Here is a 19,160-nt window from a genome sequence, read left to right on the forward strand (position 1 = left end):
GCATTTATTTTTTGTATAAGGACTTTGTCCGCTTGTATACAAGATCCCTGGAAGGTAGGAAATTTTGCTGAACAATGTTATTTAGGTCCAGCTCCGTCGACATAAGAAATTTATTAATAACCATTTCTAAAAGAAACAGAAACAAAAATTGTTTTTTGTTCAGTCAAAGTAAAAATAAAGTAAAATACATTACCTTTTACAATGAAATATGTTGAGAATCGTTGGATGCTGGGTTTCTCCGCAGTTACACGCCAAGTAATGTCCACAGCTAGCTTGTCCGTAAAAAGGTTTGAATAATCGTACAGCTCACGATAAGCACGCAATTTCGTACGCTTTGTTGGGGGGACATTTAATTATGTTAAGCAATTAAAAACATTTAGAAAAAAACAAAGCTATATTTTTTAAACGCACAAATTTGATACAAAACCGCACTGTCCACAGACAAATCACGCAACGAAATGACGCTCGGGCGAAAAATAACGGCGTGGGTCAAAAGGAAGACCCAAAAAATTTTCAGAAAAAAAGGGGTAACGGAAAATTACCGCTACCTTTTTTTATCGCGTGTTTAACTCACTACTATCGTCTTTCTATCGCGCAGAAGTGTCTCAGAAGTTACTTCTTCGCGATCCCGACCCTTTTTGTTTTTGTAAAATGTGTACTATCGTCTTTCTATCGTCCAGAAGTGACTTGGAAGTTACTTCTTCGCGATACATTGTGAGGAGTTGAATAACTCCCCACAAATAGAAACAGCAGCAGATGGCCGGCCGCTTGCCAGATACGCGGCGAATTCGCGTAGTAACGGCGCGGCGAGGAGAGCGAGAGAGTTTGGAGACCAACGATGGAGAGCGAGAGAGTTTGGAGACCAATGAAGGAGAGCGAGAGAGTTTGGAGACCAAGGATGGAGATCGAGAGAGAGTGGAGACATCGCGGGCAAGGCAAGAGTGCCGTGTGCAAAAGCGGGTAACGGAACTCCACCGGACTTTGGACTCTCCCGTGAACTTTGGACCGGGAGAGGAAGTGCCACATCTCGGCGGTGGAGCGGCACATAGGCGTGCCACAAGCATCACGGGAATCAGCGGGATGGCAGCAGTGGGCGGAGCATCGATTGGAAGCGGTACGGGAACGACAAGTGGGTCATCCAGGAGGCACGGACTTTGGACCCAGAGTGGAGAGATCCAGCGGGCCGTGCGCAAAAGGGAAATAACGGTTCCCGAAGGCCCTATATAAGGCCGCAGAGCGCTGGCAGCTGGATCAGTCGGTCACAAGGAGTCAAACCGTCAAGATCACTCAGATACCAAAGTGAACAATCAAACAACCAGATAATCTACAAGGGAGCAGCAGCAAGTCGAGTCGCCAGAGAAGCAGCGCCGTGGGAGCCTACAAGGAGCGAGATTGCTACGTCGAGACGTTCGGGATTGGGATACCAGGAATCTCCGAATTGAGACGCAGGTAGCTGAGATCCAGAGGGCATCACACGGCTAGGTCAAGGCGGTCGATTAACCCTGTCCACAAAGTCCTGGCGTTACGCCTGGAAAGAGTATAACAAGCCAGAAGGGAGAGCGGTCGATCGGTAAGGTCTAGAGTGGAATTGTCCAGGAGAGCCCTACGGATTCGACTTGCGAGGTCCCGGAGCGGCGTGCCCGAACCACGAGTATAACAAGCCAGAAGGGAGGGCGGTCGATCGGTACGGTCTCGAGTGGAATTATCCAGGAGAGCCCTACGGATTCGACTTGCGAGGTCCCGGAGCGGCGTGCCCGAACCCCGAGTACCAAAAGCCACACGGAAACGTCCCGGAAAAAAGCAAAAGGGTGAGGCTAGGGTGGAACGTTCGTTTACACTAGGCGTGGAAGCGAAGTTAGGCGCGAGGCAGCTTCCTGGCGTTCCGCCTTGACTGACCGCGCGGGCTGAGCAGAAACCCAGTGGGACCATCCGGGACAGAGCAAGGGACAGGCGGCGGTGTGTCGAAAGGAGCGATCCTGGAGAGCGCAGCTTCTGTTCACCCTAGTCTGAGAACGGTGACGCTTCCCTAAGCCCGTACGGCCGATACCCCTCGCGATTCCGAGTCGTTATAAGCAGTCACCAAGTCACGCGTGAGAAGTGAACAGCGAGCGAGCGTCTTCAGGGAGCTGCGAGGATCTTCAGGGAGCGGCGAGGATCTTCAGGGAGCTGCGAGTATCTTCAGGGAGCTACAGGACTGGAGCACCGAGTCGTCAAGCCGAGAGGTCGTCGAGTCAATCAGGACCGTCGGAAGCACCGAAGGTCACAAGCAACGAGTCAAGGCCAACCAAGCGACTAAGACACTTGTAATAATATACCCGCAATAAAACCCAATACGAACCCGAGAATTCTGTGCTTTCTCACTGAGCTACTGGGCGGTCACGTTAATATAAATTTGGTGGGACGAACACACAATATACTGAGCTAGCCGCACGAATCTCGTAGCGAGCAGACCATAAAAATCAGTTCGTTACATCTGGCGCCCAACGTGATTGTCCCAGCAGTGAAAGCAATTTAAACAGAATGGGGAAGAAGTGGATCTACCGGCTTAAAAAGGAGGATTTCGCCAATGTCGCACAGAGGACGGCAGATTAGAGGACATGAGAAAAGCATTATCCGAGTATTACTCAGAAACGGATAATGACCCACAACTCGTTGACATCTGGGCCGATTTGGAAGCCACATACCACGACAAAGCCGGCCCCAGCATCACGTTAACAACCGCCGAAGGGGACAACTTAGTGGCAAGCCTGAGCGTTGACAACCTACAAAAGGAGGCAAACAGGAGAGAATCAAGCCAAGACAGGAAAACAACAGCGCTGATCTCGAGACCCAATCAATCAGACTATGCAAGGATCGCTAAACAGGTCCGCGAATGGTCGTTCAGGTTCGACGGGGCGGAAAAACCGTTCGAGTTCCTGGAGCAGGTGGAATGGTCCGCCAACACATACGCCTTGGAGTTAGACATGATTCCCCGAGCGATGCCTGAATTGCTGAAGGAAAGGGCTTTGAAGTGGTTCATCGCCAACAACAAACAATGGAAAACCTGGGCGGAGTTCATAGATAGTTTCCACACATACTTTCTACCGAGAGACTTCTTCACCAGGCTGGCGGATCAGGTCAGGCAACGGAAGCAGGGCTTCAGCGAGTCGTTCAAAGACTACATGATCGACACGCAGACGATGGTGAGGCCACTTAATTACTCCGCTATAGAGACCCTAAGAATCATCAAGGAGAACTGCACCCCCAGTCTAAGGATCTTCCTAAGGGCATACAAAGTGTCGGACCTGGACACGCTGATGATATTAGCAGACGAGTATGAAGAACTCGAAAAGGAGCGGGAAGCGTTCGCGCAGGAAAACAAATTCTCGAAGAACAAGTCGGCATCGCCAGCGCAGGTAACATGCAGAAGATGCGAAGAGACAGGAATCCAGGAGACGCGGGGAAACGACCAATGGTCGCCACCTAACCGAGTACCACGGCAGCAGGCAACAGGAGCACCACGCGGAGGCCAATGGACACCACCACAACAGCAACAGATGCAACCAGCAAACAATGTTTGGAGGCCACCAAGTACAACACAAAGGCCTCGTAAAACGACACACATCACAGACCCCCAGGAGGCCTGCCGAAAGTGCTGCGGTCATGGACACTGGGCGCGGGGATGTCGGCACCAACGCCTGTTGTTCTGCTGGGTGTGCGGGAGAGTAGGCGTCAGGAGCGTTGAATGCTGCCAGCAGGCGGGAAATGCCCAGTGATCTCGGCCGCAGAGAGGCGAGCGGGGGTCCAAACTAACGGGAAAGCTGATCGAGGAGGAGCAGCAGTTGTCCGCAGCGGTGACGATTGGTGGGGGCACATACAAGGCCACAATCGACACCGGGGCAACAGCAAGCTTTTTAAGCAAAGAGCTGGCGGACGACCTGGCTGCCCTCGGAAAGATTACGAGGATACGACGGCAAGTTAGGTTGGCAGACGGAAGATGTGGCGGAATCGATGAGCAGCTGGAGGTGGAAATCTCGTTCGGGAACAAGCGACTGAGCATGAGCCTGCTGATACTACCAGGGGAAGTGGATTCATTGGTGTTGGGATGGAACTTTCTAACACAAGTCGGTACCGAAATTAAGTGCGCTGGACACGAAGTGATAATACCGGCCAGGAATCGTCACAAGGGATGGCTCGAGGAAAAGTTGTCGGTGGCAGTCGTACAACGGGCAAGCGAAGATGACGACACGACGAAATTCCTGGAGGCAGAGCTATCGACTTTCAGCAGCATGAAGGGAGCATCAAACATGGCAGAGCATCAGATCACGATGAAAGACGACAAACCAATAAAGCAGCGATACTATCCCAAGAATCCGAAAGTTCAAGGGGAGATCAATGCGAAGGTGGACGAGCTTCTCCAAATGGGATACTTAGAGCACTCAACAAGCCCATACAGTTCTCCCATCGTGATGGTTAGGAAAAAGACGGGCAAATGGAGACTGTGCGTCGACTTTAGGCAAATAAACGCGAAATCTGTAAAGGATGCCTACCCGATGCCCTAAATAAATTATATTCTCGACCAACTGAGAGAAGCACGGTACATCAGCAGCTTGGACCTAAAGGATGGGTACTGGCAAATCCCACTGAAAGCGGACAGCAGGCAGTATACGGCATTTACAGTAACGGGGAAAGGTTTATTCCAATGGAAAGTAATGCCATTCGGACTTCATTCGGCGTCTGCGACCTTTCAACGGGTGCTGGACCGGGTGATCGGCCCAGAAATGTCGCCGCACGCATTTGCTTACCAGGACGACATCATAGTGATCGGGCGCTCGCGGGAAGAACACAAGGCCAACCTAAAGGAAGTGTTCCGACGACTAAAGGAGGCAAATCTGAGATTAAACCCGGAGAAGTGCCAATTTTTCAAGAAAGAGCTGTTATATCTCGGTCATCGAGTGACTAGCGAAGGAATAGGCACGGATCCGGAAAAGGTAGCAGCCATCGCCGAACTAGAACCACCATCGACAGTAAGAGAGCTCCGACAGTACCTGGGCGTAGCATCATGGTACCGCCGGTTTGTACCTGACTTCGCAAAAATAGTCAAACCTCTCAACGATCTGCTACGCAAGGGCAATAAATGGGTGTGGACACAGGAACATCAGACGGCGTTCGAAGAGGTGAAGGCAAGACTCGTCGCAGACCCCGTACTGGCATGCCCGGACTTCGACAAACCATTCATCTTGCAAACTGACGCAAGCGACTACGGCATCGGGGCAATCTTGACCCAGGAAACTGAACGAGGCGAGGTACTCAAGCCGAACGCTCAACGGCGCTGAGAAGAATTACTCAACGACTGAGAAGGAGTGCTTGGCAATCGTCTGGGCAATCCGAAAGCTCAAGCCGTATCTGGAAGGTTACCACTTTAAAGTAGTAACCGACCACATGGCACTGAAGTGGCTCAACAGCATAGAGAGCCCTTCAGGGAGGATCGCCAGATGGGCCCTGGAGTTGCAGCAGTACGACTTCGAAATAGCGTACAGGAAAGGGCAACTCAACGTGGGTGCAGACGCTTTGTCAAGGCAGCCACTGCCAGAAACGCTTCGAGGGATCAAGGAGACGTCGGCGGCGGAAGCTTCTGCAGCATGCAGCTGGATTCTGGAAATGCGCGAAAAGATAAGGACCCAGCCGCAAAAGTCTCCAGACTACGTGATGGAGGGTAACACCCTGTACAGGAATATACCTCATAGAGTGGGCAGCGAAGATGTTGCAACATGGAAGATGTGCGGCCCGAAAGCTCTACGGGAAACGGTGCTGAAGGAGAACCACGACTCACCGGCGGCTGGCCATGTAGGAAGCCGAAAGACAATAGCACGTCTGGCAGCCCGGTACTACTGGCCAGGAATGCACAGAGACGCCCGAGCCCACGTGCGAGTATGCGAGACATGCATGAGATTCAAGCCGAATCAGATGCAAATGGCTGGGAAAATGCTTACGCAGGTGCCAGAGGAACCATGGGCTACGGTATGTGCGGGCTTCGTCGGACCCATGCCGAGTTCGAAGCACGGCAACCAAATGCTGCTGGTATTGATAGACCGGTTCTCCAAGTGGACTGAGTTGGTGCCGCTGCAAAGCGCGACGGCCGAATCCCTAAAGAAAGCTTTTAAAGAACGCATAATCGCGAGGTATGGGGTCCCCAAAATAGTCATAACGGACAACGGAGTCCAGTTTACCAGCAAAACCTTCAAGAGTTTCCTGGCCGAAATGGGAGCCAGGCAACAGTTCACAGCTCCATACACCCCACAGGAGAACCCGACTGAGAGAGCCAATAGGACGGTGAAAACAATGATTGCGCAGTTCGCAGGGCAGAACCAAAGAGACTGGGACGAAAAATGGCCAGAAATCATGCTGGCAGTAAGCACGAGCGTTTCAGAATCCACAGGTTACACACCGTCGATCATTACCCAAGGCAGAGAACCAAGACTACCGAGCGCCCTATACGATAGAGAAACCGTAGGGACCGGACGACCGACAGAGACCCCGGAAGAGAATGCAAACAAACTCAGGGAAATCTTCGAGATTGTAAGGCGAAACCCGGAGAAAGCATCCCAGGACCAGGCTAGGCATTATAACCTAAGGAGGAGGCAATGGACGCCTAAGGTGGGTGACGTCGTGTGGGCCAAGGTCCACCACTTATCAAAAGCGGCCGAGGGGTTCGCAGCAAAATTGGCCCCAAGATACGACGGACCTTACCAAGTCATAGGTTTTGCGTCACCAGTAATCTGCAAAATACGACACATAAACACAAAAAAAGAGCGGACCATCCACGTAAGCGAGCTGAAACAGCAACAAACGGAAAACACAAGCGAGCGGCTACAGCAAGCAGACACAACAAATGCAAAACAACATTAAAAGTCCAAGGATACCTCCAAGGATGACCAAAGGATACTACGAAAGGATCCCAAGGATACCTCCAAGGATGCCCAAAGGATACTGCGAAAGGAGTCCAAGGATACCTCCAAGGATGCCCAAAGGATACTACGAAAGGAGTCCAAGGATACCTCCAAGGATGACCAAAGGATACTACGAAAGGATCCCAAGGATACCTCCAAGGATGCCCAAAGGATACTACGAAAGAAGTCCAAGGATACCTCCAAGGATGACCAAAGGATACTACGAAAGGATCCCAAGGATACCTCCAAGGATGCCCAAAGGATACTACGAAAGGAGTCCAAGGATACCCCTAAGGATGCCCAAAGGATACTACGAAAGGAGTCCAAGGATACCTCCAAGGATGCCCAAAGGATACTACGAAAGGAGTCCAAGGATACCTCCAAGGATGCCCAAAGGGTATTACGAAAGGATTCCAAGACCTCCAAGAATGCCCAAAGGATACTACGAAAGGAGTCAAAGGATACGTCCAAGGATTCCCAAAGGGTACTACGGAAAGAGTCCAAGGATACCTGCAAGGATTCCCAATGGATACTACGAACAAATACCTCCAAGGATTCGAAAGGGATACTACAAACCGTCTCCAAGGATACTACAGGGCATCTACAAAGGCGCAATGAAACACATAAAGGACATCAGGAGAACGTTAAGATCACAAAGGGAGCGAGCCAGAGCGTCTAAGGTCTCGATTGGGACTGATCGGAGGAAAGGAAAAAACACGCATCAAAAGTCTGCCGAAGGAAGGGGGAAGACGGCACAGCAGAGAGCAGAGAGCTGTACCGTAGATCTGGGTAGTAAGAAGGAGAGGCCGATGGAAATAGCGGGATTGAGCAAAGAGGAAGGCTCGGAACCGAGGTGTCGTTAAAGGGAGCCCAAGCTCCAGCTGAACAATCAAAATCGACGAGCATCATGAGCACACGTGTGACGAGGAGCGAAGCGCGCAGGATGATGGCTGCCCACCAGCCGTCCGGAGGATCTAGCCCGGGGCAAGGATGGTCGGCAGCTCGGCCTACCCGAACCTCGCGGCGGATCTCCGGGCGGGGCGTCCCCGAGCCGGTGATCAGCTCCGACAGCGACGTCGAGTTGGTGGAGGACCCGCGGGTGGAGCAACGGCGATGGCGGCTTCGCAAGGCGTTCAACCGGGCCGACGGACGCATCCCGACTGGCGCGGCGCAGGTGGAGTGGGCCAGCGAAGAGCCGCCCCAGGACCAGCCGGCTCCCGTTAGCCATGCCGAGGCTGTGTTAGCGGCTACGTGGGAGTTCCGGCGCAAGTGCGAGGCGCGAAGGCGAAACGAGGAGCGGCGGTTGAAGGAGATGGAGGAGTCGCCGGAGTGGCAGGCCCAACTACGGATGGCCGAGGAGGAGGAGCAGCAGCTGTGGGAAAGCCCGGGGTACCCACCTACGCCGAGGTATGCGCCCGAACCCTGCATCCCGCCGCAAGAAGTGGCAGACGATTGGGCGTCCTCGCCTCCGCGGTGGCTGCCCGAAATCCCAGCCGCCACCGCAGAAGCAGCCACCGCAGCAGCAGCAGCCACCGCAGCAGCAGCCACCACAGCAGCAGCCGCCACCGCAGCAGCAGCCACCACCGCAGCAGCAGCCACCACAGCAGCAGCCACCACCGCAGCAGCAGCCACCGCAGCAGCAGCCACCACAGCAGCAGCCGCCACCGCAGCAGCAGCCACCACCGCAGCAGCAGCCACCACAGCAGCAGCCATCACTGCAGCAGCAGCCACCACCGCAGCAGCAACACATCCGGACAGACATACCGGCGGCCCACGTGAGCCACAGCACCCGGACGTTCGTGGCCAAAGGGGTAAGGTGGCGACAGCAGACGGTTGTCTGGACCTGGCCGGAGGGACCCGCAGAGGAGACGGCAGCGACGGAAGAACCCCGGATCTGGGAAGAATGTGGTCCCCTGGTGAGCCCGCTGGACCCCAGGACCCGTGGCAGACCAGAGCAGTGGGCACCACCGACGCCGAGCACCGGACCAACGACGCCAAGGACAGGGCCATCGACGCCAATGCCTACCGGGAGCGCAGTAACCGCGGAGCCTCTGGAGCGAGGACCCTGGGTGTGGCCTGAGCCCGTGGAAAACGGCCGTCCTCCGCTCAAGCGGCAGCACTCGGCGCCCGAAGTGTCCGAGGTGGTGGCACGGCCGAAATTGTCGCGGACGGTGTCGGCGCCGGAGGGCCAGCGATGGCGAGAGATCGCGGAGCCGGAGTGGCCCGAAGGGATCGCGGAGGCACCGGTGGTACAAGAGGCTCGCATCCTGGGCGGCAGGCGCAGCGTGCGCGTATGGAGAGAGGGGCGCGCGTTCCGCGTCCGGTTGGGGCTGGCGGGCATGAGAGTGTTCGAGGAGCGGCAATAAAATTTGAATGAAACGAAAAACAGAGTTAAAAAAAACCGGCATAGAACGGGAAACGCGGCTGAAACAGGGGCCAGAAGTAAGGGGCATACATGGCAGCTTCAGCATCCTGAAATCAATATTGGGTTAATACAGGAAGCAGCCAAGCGACACCAAAATACTTACCTGCAGCGAAGCAAATGCGAAGTCCTCTCCGCACCAGCTTTCGAGTGTTGCCAGCGTAAAGCCAGGCTCAGCCGGCTGAGGACGATTGAAGGGCGAGAGAGAGAGACGAGAGGCGAGAGAGGTCGTGTGGAGAGAGAAAGGATGAAATAGAAAGGAGTGAGGAAATGCGAAAACTTACCTAGAAAGTTGCAAAATCACCATGAGCCAGGGAAGGGGGCGCCTCGATATGCGATCGATTGGCACTAGATGAAAGTGCGATAGATGGGTACACGTCAAATGGTAATATCGGCCAAAGGTGGAAATATCGCAACGAGCAGGTGGCAACGCCGCACCGTCGATATCGATATCGCACATCGATCACGCACGAATGGTGTGACCAGGCGGAGGAAGCAAATAAAAGGAGTAGAACGCAGCGATGAGCAGCGAGCTGGGGATCGATAGCACACGAGTATCGATGTCCCAGTGGAGTCAGGAAAGATATCGGCGCGGGAGATTCAAGTTGCTACGAGGAGGATGACCAGCGCTGTAGAAACTCAACGGAGTTAAGAGCGTCGTGGGAGCATCGAGGGAGCAACGAGGGAGCGCCGCGGGAATCACAAGGACTCGAAGGCTAGGATAAACAAGAAAACGCCGGAGAGGAGGAACAAGTTTAAAATGTTTCCCGAAGTAAGGGGGGAATGTGAGGAGTTGAATAACTCCCCACAAATAGAAACAGCAGCAGATGGCCGGCCGCTTGCCAGATACGCGGCGAATTCGCGTAGTAACGGCGCGGCGAGGAGAGCGAGAGAGTTTGGAGACCAACGAAGGAGAGCGAGAGAGTTTGGAGACCAATGAAGGAGAGCGAGAGAGTCTGGAGACCAAGGATGGAGATCGAGAGAGAGTGGAGACTTCGCGGGCAAGGCAAGAGTGCCGTGTGCAAAAGCGGGTAACGAAACTCCACCGGACTTTGGACTCTCCCGTGAACTTTGGACCGGGAGAGGAAGTGCCACATCTCGGCGGTGGAGCGGCACATAGGCGTGCCACAAGCATCACGGGAATCAGCGGGATGGCAGCAGTGGGCGGAGCATCGATTGGAAGCGGTACGGGAACGACAAGTGGGTCATCCAGGAGGCACGGACTTTGGACCCAGAGTGGAGAGATCCAGCGGGCCGTGCGCAAAAGGCAAATAACGGTTCCCGGAGGCCCTATATAAGGCCGCAGAGCGCTGGCAGCTGGATCAGTCGATCACAAGGAGTCAAACCGTCAAGATCACTCAGATCCCAAAGTGAACAATCAAACAACCAGATAATCTACAAGGGAGCAGCAGCAAGTCGAGTCGCCAGAGAAGCAGCGCCGTGGGAGCCTACAAGGAGCGAGATTGCTACGTCGAGACGTTCGGGATTGGGATACCAGGAATCTCCGAATTGAGACGCAGGTAGCTGAGATCCAGAGGGCATCACACGGCTAGGTCAAGGCGGTCGATTAACCCTGTCCACAAAGTCCTGGCGTTACGCCTGGAAAGAGTATAACAAGCCAGAAGGGAGAGCGGTCGATCGGTAAGGTCTAGAGTGGAATTGTCCAGGAGAGCCCTACGGATTCGACTTGCGAGGTCCCGGAGCGGCGTGCCCGAACCACGAGTATAACAAGCCAGAAGGGAGGGCGGTCGATCGGTACGGTCTCGAGTGGAATTATCCAGGAGAGCCCTACGGATTCGACTTGCGATGTCCCGGAGCGGCGTGCCCAAACCCCGAGTACCAAAAGCCACACGGAAACGTCCCGGACAAAAAGCAAAAGGGTGAGGCTAGGGTGGAACGTTCGTTTACACTAGGCGTGGAAGCGAAGTAAGGCGCGAGGCAGCTTCCTGGCGTTCCGCCTTGACTGTCCGCGCGGGCTGAGCAGAAACCCAGTGGGACCATCCGGGACAGAGCAAGGGACAGGCGGCGGTGTGTCGAAAGGAGCGATCCTGGAGAGCGCAGCTTCTGTTCACCCTAGTCTGAGAACGGTGACGCTTCCCTAAGCCCGTACGGCCGATACCCCTCGCGATTCCGAGTCGTTACCAGCAGTCACCAAGTCACGCGTGAGAAGTGAACAGCGAGCGAGCGTCTTCAGGGAGCTGCGAGGATCTTCAGGGAGCGGCGAGGATCTTCAGGGAGCTGCGAGTATCTTCAGGGAGCTACAGGACTGGAGCACCGAGTCGTCAAGGCGAGAGGTCGTCGAGTCAATCAGGACCGTCGGAAGCACCGAAGGTCACAAGCAACGAGTCAAGGCCAACCAAGCGACTAAGACACTTGTAATAATATACCCGCAATAAAACCCAATACGAACCCGAGAATTCTGTGCTTTCTCACTGAGCTACTGGGCGGTCACGTTAATATAAATTTGGTGGGACGAACACACAATATACTGAGCTAGCCGCACGAATCTCGTAGCGAGCAGACCATAAAAATCAGTTCGTTACTACAACATGTATATTTTGTTTTTGTAAAATCTGTACTATCGCCTTTCTATCGCGCAGAAGTGTTTTAGAAGTTACTTCTTCGCGATCCCGACCCTTTTTGTTTTTGTAAAATGTGTACTATCGCCTTTCTATCGTCCTGAAGTGACTTGGAAGTTACTTCTTCGCGATACATGTATATTTTGTTTTTGTAAAATTTGTTCTATCGTGTTTCTATCGCGCAGAAGTGTCTTAGAAGTTACTTCTTCGTGATCACGACCCTTTTTGTTTTTGTAAAATCTGTACTATCGCCTTTCTATCGCGCAGAAATGTCCCAGAAGTTACTTCTTCACGATCCCGACCCTTTTTGTTTTTGTAAAATGTGTACTATCGCCTTTCTATCGTCCTGAAGTGACTTGGAAGTTACTTCTTCGCGGTACATGTATATTTTGTTTTTGTAAAATTTGTCCTATCGTGTTTCTATCGCGCAGAAGTTACTAAAAAGTGACTTTTGGACGACAGGCGATAGAACCCTGCAAGCAAAGGGGCGATATTTCTATCGCCTGTCGTCTAGAAGCCACTTCTTAGTGACTTCTGCACGATAGAAACACGATAGAACACATTTTACAAAAACAAAATATACATATATCGCGCAGAAGTAACTTCTAAGTCACTTCTGGACGATAGAAAGACGATAGTACACATTTTACAAAAACAAAAAGGGTCGGGATCGTGAAGAAGTAACTTCTGAGACATTTCTGCGCGATAGAAAGGCGATAGTACAGATTTTACAAAAACAAAAAGGGTCGTGATCACGAAGAAGTAACTTTTAAGACACTTCTGCGCGATAGAAAGACGATAGTACTGGGTAAAGCACGCGATAAAAAGAGGTCGCGGTAATTTTCCGTTACCCCTTTTTTTCTAAAAATTTTTTGGGTCTTCCTTTTGACCCACGCCGTTATTTTTCGCCCGAGCGTCATTTCGTTGCGTGATTTGTCTGTGGACAGTGCGGTTTTGTATCAAATTTGTGCGTTTAAAAAATATAGCTTTGTTTTTTTCTAAATGTTTTTAATTGCTTAACATATTTAAATGTCCCCCCAACAAAGCGTGCGAAATTACGTGCTTATCGTGAGCTGTACGATTATTCAAACCTTTTTACGGACAAGCTAGCTGTGGACATTACTTGGCGTGTGACTGCGGAGAAACCCAGCATCCAACGATTCTCAACATATTTCATTGTAAAAGGTAATGTATTTTACTTTATTTTTACTTTGACTGAACGAAGAACAATTTTTGTTTCTGTTTCTTTTAGAAATGGTTATTAATAAATTTCTTATGTCGTCGGAGCTGGACCTAAATAACATTGTTCAGCAAAATTTTCTACATGCCAGGGATCTTGTATACAAGCGGACAAAGTCCTTATACAAAAAATAAATGCAAGATATTGAAAGTATAAAAATATATGTTTTTATTCAAGATTTTGCAATTGGGAAAGACTCTTCTAGGTATCTTCTACAGGCATATGTAAAGTCACTTTTGAGTGACTTCCATAAGTGACTACGGCGACACTTCCAGAAGTTACTTCGGCGATACCGCATTCGGATCGCGGGAGTGTCTCCCTTCGGGAAGAAATGTGCCACTTCGGCGACACTTCTAGGAGTGACTTCGGCGACACTTCCAGAAGTTACTTCGCATTCGGATCGCGGAAGTGACTCCCGTCGGGAAGAAATGTGCCACTTCGGCGACACTTCCAGAAGTAACGCAGAAGTGACTTCGAGAAGTGTCGCCGAAGTGGCACATTTCTTCCCGATGGGAGTCACTTCCGCGATCCGAATGCGATATCGCGGACGATCGTTTTCATCTTCTAGAAGTCACTTAATAGTGCCTTCCGCGATAGAAAATGCTTGCAGGGAAATATCGCCCTTTTGCTTGCAGGGTATGTGTGTATGTATAAACGTATGGATATGTGTGTTTGTGGGAACTTGGAACTATATGCGCTTAAATTGTCCTTTTTATATTTGGAAATTATAAATAATGTGGACTGTATGTAAATGTCGCTTTCGAAATATTTATAGGGTGTACCGCGAAAGAAGGTATGTGGATTACCGTGCTTACGTTGCCTTACGTTGCGCTACGTGACTTTTTTTTCCTTATGTACATATGTTGAGATGGCCAGGCATATGTACGTACATTAATAAGCATGCATCAGGGTTATATGTGCGTATGTATGGGCGTATGGATATGTGTGTAAATTAGAGGTGTCAAAACATCGATGTATTGAGACATCGATGTTTTCGATGTTTTTCACCCAAAACATCGATGAAACATCGATGTTTTAAAAAATTAAAATTAAGTTTTGGTAATTCTTAAGTAGTCGGGCCGGAACGACCCGACTTATTAACAAAAATCCATATTTAGGGGGCGATGAATCATAAATTTTGATGTAAAAATTATTTTGGGGACGCGCTTAGTTTAGCCAGGATAAATTTTTAAAGTTTGACCAACTTGCACTTAAAAAACCGTTGGCGATCGCCGAAAACCAACAGCGGGCACGCACACAGACACACCACACACATAATTTTACGTTAATGTTAATGTTTTTGCTTTTTTCTAATTGTTTTTAATTTTTGTTTTTGTTGGTTTTGTTTTTAGTAATTTGCAATGATTTAAGTTGCATTTAACATGTGTGTTTTAAATAAACACCAATAACTGTAAGTGTATCTTCACTTATACACAAAATATACATACATTTATGCTTATATGTGACAAGTATATAAATCATTTGAAATTTGCAACTCTTTAATGAATATTATGTAGCCCTGAAAAGGGTCGATTTGGTAAAGAGTAAAGAGTAAAGGGTAATATTATAATAGAAAAAATGAAAAAAAATCTGCTCTTTTACGTACCTTTCCTTTGCCTTTTTTCTTAATAGTGACGGCACAGAAACATCGATGGTTGAAAAAAAACATCGATGATTTAGAAAATTTCAAAAACATCGATGCATCGATGTTTTCATCGATGTTTTGACATCTCTAGTGTAAATTGCAATTTTAAATTTGTAATTTGCAATAATTTGGAAATTGGAGATAATGTGGACTGTATGTAAATGTCGCTGTAGAAATGTTGCCGGATGCAACTCGGATGGAAGTATGAGTATATGAATACGAATATATATGGAAATGGCAAATACGAAAAAGAAGCCGGAATATGGCGATCGTATGCACAATGAAAATGGCCGATCCGACAGATATAAGAAAATTGGGTTCTTGGGAAATATCTGGCTGGTCGGCAATGGAAATATGGAATATTCGTACTTATCTTGGATTTTTTGAAGAACTCGGAAAACTCCGCCGCTGAACGCTGGAACTCGTAACCTCTTGAAAATATCCGGCAGATGGATCATGAACTGAAGGATGGCGGCCTTTCTGGGTTCTTCACGAGTTGTGGTGGGGAAATTCCTGGATGCAATGTGCAGGGCACAGAAAAAAACTGACTTGGACTTCGTTTCCCTTGAAATTCAATCTATTAGCCGCAGCGTGGGCTTTCTTGGAGTGGTAACTTAGAACTGACAGCTTGAGCTTAAGAAAACCCAGGAACCCAACATCTTAACAAAAAACATTTAAAATAAATAAATAACAAAATACAAGCTTTAAAACTACTCTATCACAGAAATTATCGCAGATGCCATCACCGGTTCACTGGTAAACCTGTGACCAGGAGCAATTCGTTGGCAATGTTCGCCGACTAGCCTCCCGCTATATTTCCAATTTCCCTTCACAGCTGACTTCCGCGTCACCTTTCCCTAGCAATTGCAACCTATGTTGCAAGCCATAGGTCGTGATGCTTGATGATTTTTTTTTGTTTAAATTGGCCGCCAATATGTTACGAAATGTGACAGTGCCGCTAGCTCTCTCTTATCTCTATGCTCTACCAGTCACTTATTGGTAGAGCTCGCATGGAAACACGGCCCTCAAAATTAACATACGCGATGCGCGTGTGTATGGTCACCTAATCCAGAGGAGCTCCAGGTGCAAAGAAGGGACGGGCCAAAAATGTACGTAACTGCACTGTAAACTATACCATTTAACTAATGCTCGCGACCCTTTTGCTTCTAGGCAAACAACGAGGACAAAAAAGGCTCTCGGTTCTAACTCCGGATAAATTCACAAACAGGGAAGTAAATATCACTATCAATAATCAAGGTACACATGAATTTTGATTTATCCTAAATTTCGCCTGGAGGCGATGAAACCGGCCAGAAGCGATACGGGTCTCCAAGAAAGAAAACTGGCGCACTACGGTGAGTTGTGCAAGGGTAGTCGGAGGTTCGGCCGCCCGACAAAATGACGGTACTTCTCAACGCCGCGATGCGACGGTAGACCGGAACGGACTCACCGGGAAATGCTTGATGTCGTCGGCGTCGACTGCGAAAGGCGTTTATGGCTGGTCGTCTATGCGGGTCGAACGGACACCGGTTGCTGGCAGTCAAATCGGGGCTGGTACGTATGGCGAAGTCGCGCAGATATCAGTAGAACTGTCCGGGGCCCTTTGTGTTGGGACCCCGGCTGCTATTATTCAATTTTAAGCACAACAAAATTTATACTAGCACTTTGAGCTGCATCTGCCTGGTTGGACAATATGGCTATCCACATATCTGCTGATCATCGTTCCTTCTCCGCCATATTACATGGCCTCTCCTAAAATTGGGTCATTGGATATATGGGGCCATTTAAGGTAATCCCAGAGCGAACCGGGACTTATCCTCAAATGGCCAGATTGCTCGCCAGATTCAACTTGCTGCTGCAACTATCGCCCTATCGACCTAACCTATCGATAAAGTCCGTCCCATTATCGACTCCAATTGCAACAATTACTTAAGTGTAAATATAACAAAAACAGAGCAAGCATTTGAAAATCTTTTAAAGGAAGCCGATGAATTTAATGATGTTTTTCAAATCCGATATTTAGTAGAAAAACTTAAAAGAAAAATCAATGGAATTGCAATAGCAAAACGTAGTAAGAGAGGTCTATTTAATATTGTAGGATCAGTTTACAAATATCTATTCGGAACCTTAGATCAAGATGATAAAGATGAGATGGAACAGAAAATCAATAAATTGGTAGACACTAGTGTTAAAAACACTGTTTTAAATATGATTATCGATGTCATAAATAACGGAATTGAAATACTTAACAAATTAAAAGAAAAAGGAGAAAGAGATCAACAAGTCAGCGTTTTAATATTTAATTTGCAACACTTTACGGAATATGTAAAAGAAATCGAATTAGGAATGCAAATGACAAGATTGGGGCTACTTAATCCAAAATTATTAAAAGACGATTATTTGAAAAATATGAAATCTGAGAAATTGTTGAAAATTAAAACTTCCACTTGGCTCAAAACAGACACAAATGAAATTTTGATTACTTCCCATATTCCTTCAGAGATAGTCAAGTCTCCCGTTTTTGAAATTATTCCTTATCCCAATGAAAATAATAATATTTAACGGAAAATATACTTGATAAATATTTTCTATACGAAGATAAAGTATTTAATAAAGAAACAGGAAAAATTGTAATGGATGAATGTATAAATGGAATAATGGCATTGTTGAGTCAAAATTGCAATAATAAAGAAATTAAGTTGGAAGTAACCATCACATACAAAATATTATAATGTATTTCAAACAATAACTTTAAAAACTTTTGTAATCGTTATTATAAGCATTTTATTGTATTTATGGTATAAATTTAAGAGCATACCAAGAATACTTACTTATTGTAAAATATGTAAACCAAAGGAAGAAACACCAAAGAATACAGAAATTGTAAACGATCTACCCAATCAGATTAAAATATAATGTTATACCCAAGACTATCCACCTGAGGACAGGCCAAATTCAACGGATGGGGGAGTGACATATCCATAGCACCACGTACCCCTATGTACAAGCCCTTCAGTTCTGCAGTAGGGACGCGGTGACATGGCTCAAGGCAAAAAGCTTTTTAGTTTTTTTTTGTGCCTAAAACGCTGTGCCGCTGTTGACGTCAGCAGAGTAGTCGACCCAGCGTAGAAGACTGCCTACGAAAACGATCATGCAACAAAGAGAGGCAGATATTCGGAGATTTCCCTCTCTTTCTTGTCTTATAATCTGCCTGCACTCCGCGCTTGCAGAGACAAATTTCGGCCGGTCCGTTATTTTTTTTGCGTCCCTCCGTTATGTTGGGCTAGCGACTTATATTTCGGCGGAAATATTTTCGTGGAGCAGCGACATGTGAATGCCCTAATATTTTAGGAGCATTATTGTATATCAAAAATAAACATCTTGTATTGTTTTATAAAATTAATTATTTGATTATGGTAAAATTAAGTAATTTTGATTTACTTATAATGTTATGTTTACTTATTATATATTTTTATTAAAATATAATTTTTAAGTTTAGTTATGAAAACTTAGTCCGTTTAAATTGATTTAAATATTTAAAGCATTTTAGAATTAACATTTAAAAAAAAAATCATATTGTGTTTATTTAGTCGGATATTTTTCGCTTTAGAAAGGGTATAGGTGCAGTGGCACGCGTCAACAACGAAGAGAAAACAAAAGAAATCAATTAAAGGGGTGAGCAGAAGACTTGGTGCAACAGAGTTACTTTAATCGTTTCTTTAAGATAATATTATAAAAGTCAGGTAAGTGCTACGTTAAGTTTAATATGTTGTGCATTGATCTTAGTTTAAAGTACGTAAATTTTGAAGGTATTCAATGGGTTCCGTTAGCTGAAAGTGGATGACGAAATGTTTTGTGGCAAAAAAAATCCCGCAATGGGGTTATACCCAGCTCTAAAAGGTAAACATACAAATTAAAAAGTAAAACGCATGTTTTAATCATATGCCCATAAATTTTTTCAGGAGCGTAGGCCGAAAGCCTGGACACATGTTTGAGAAAGGCGATGACGAGCGTGAAAACAAACTTACAAAACAAAAAATCAGAAGTACTAACAATAATTGTCCCCTTATTGAAAATCTGAATAATACGATTTAATTAAAATGTAATTAAAATTGTATGTATCAAAAATTCTATATTTTCATAAGTGAAAATTGATAAGAAAATTTCTGAATTTCACAAGTGATTTCACTTGGGACGTGTCACTTGCAAGTGATTTCATAAGTGAAAGCTCATTGGAAATATTCTGACTTTCACAAGTAATTTCACGTGGGACGTGTCCCCGGCACGTGACTAGCCATACGATAAATGAGTATAAGGAACAAGTGGAATTCCGTGGGACTTCGAA

The 19,160-nt window shown here is 47.8% G+C and overlaps 1 long non-coding RNA gene across 2 annotated transcripts; it reads left to right on the forward strand.

The window, feature by feature from the left end:
* Positions 1-14,974: 14,974 nt before the first annotated feature.
* LOC119559029 lies at positions 14,975-17,855 on the forward strand. Of its 2 annotated transcripts, XR_005220607.1 has the most exons (4): positions 14,993-15,086; positions 15,205-15,924; positions 15,986-16,369; positions 16,477-17,855. It is a non-coding gene; the product is annotated as an uncharacterized LOC119559029 (long non-coding RNA). The 2 variants fall into 2 exon arrangements; XR_005220606.1 differs by having other exon boundaries at positions 14,975-15,924.
* Positions 17,856-19,160: the final 1,305 nt, after the last annotated feature.

This window comes from Drosophila subpulchrella, unplaced genomic scaffold (genome assembly GCF_014743375.2).
Source record: "Drosophila subpulchrella strain 33 F10 #4 breed RU33 unplaced genomic scaffold, RU_Dsub_v1.1 Primary Assembly Seq16, whole genome shotgun sequence".
NCBI classification, from domain to species: Eukaryota; Metazoa; Arthropoda; class Insecta; order Diptera; family Drosophilidae; genus Drosophila; species Drosophila subpulchrella.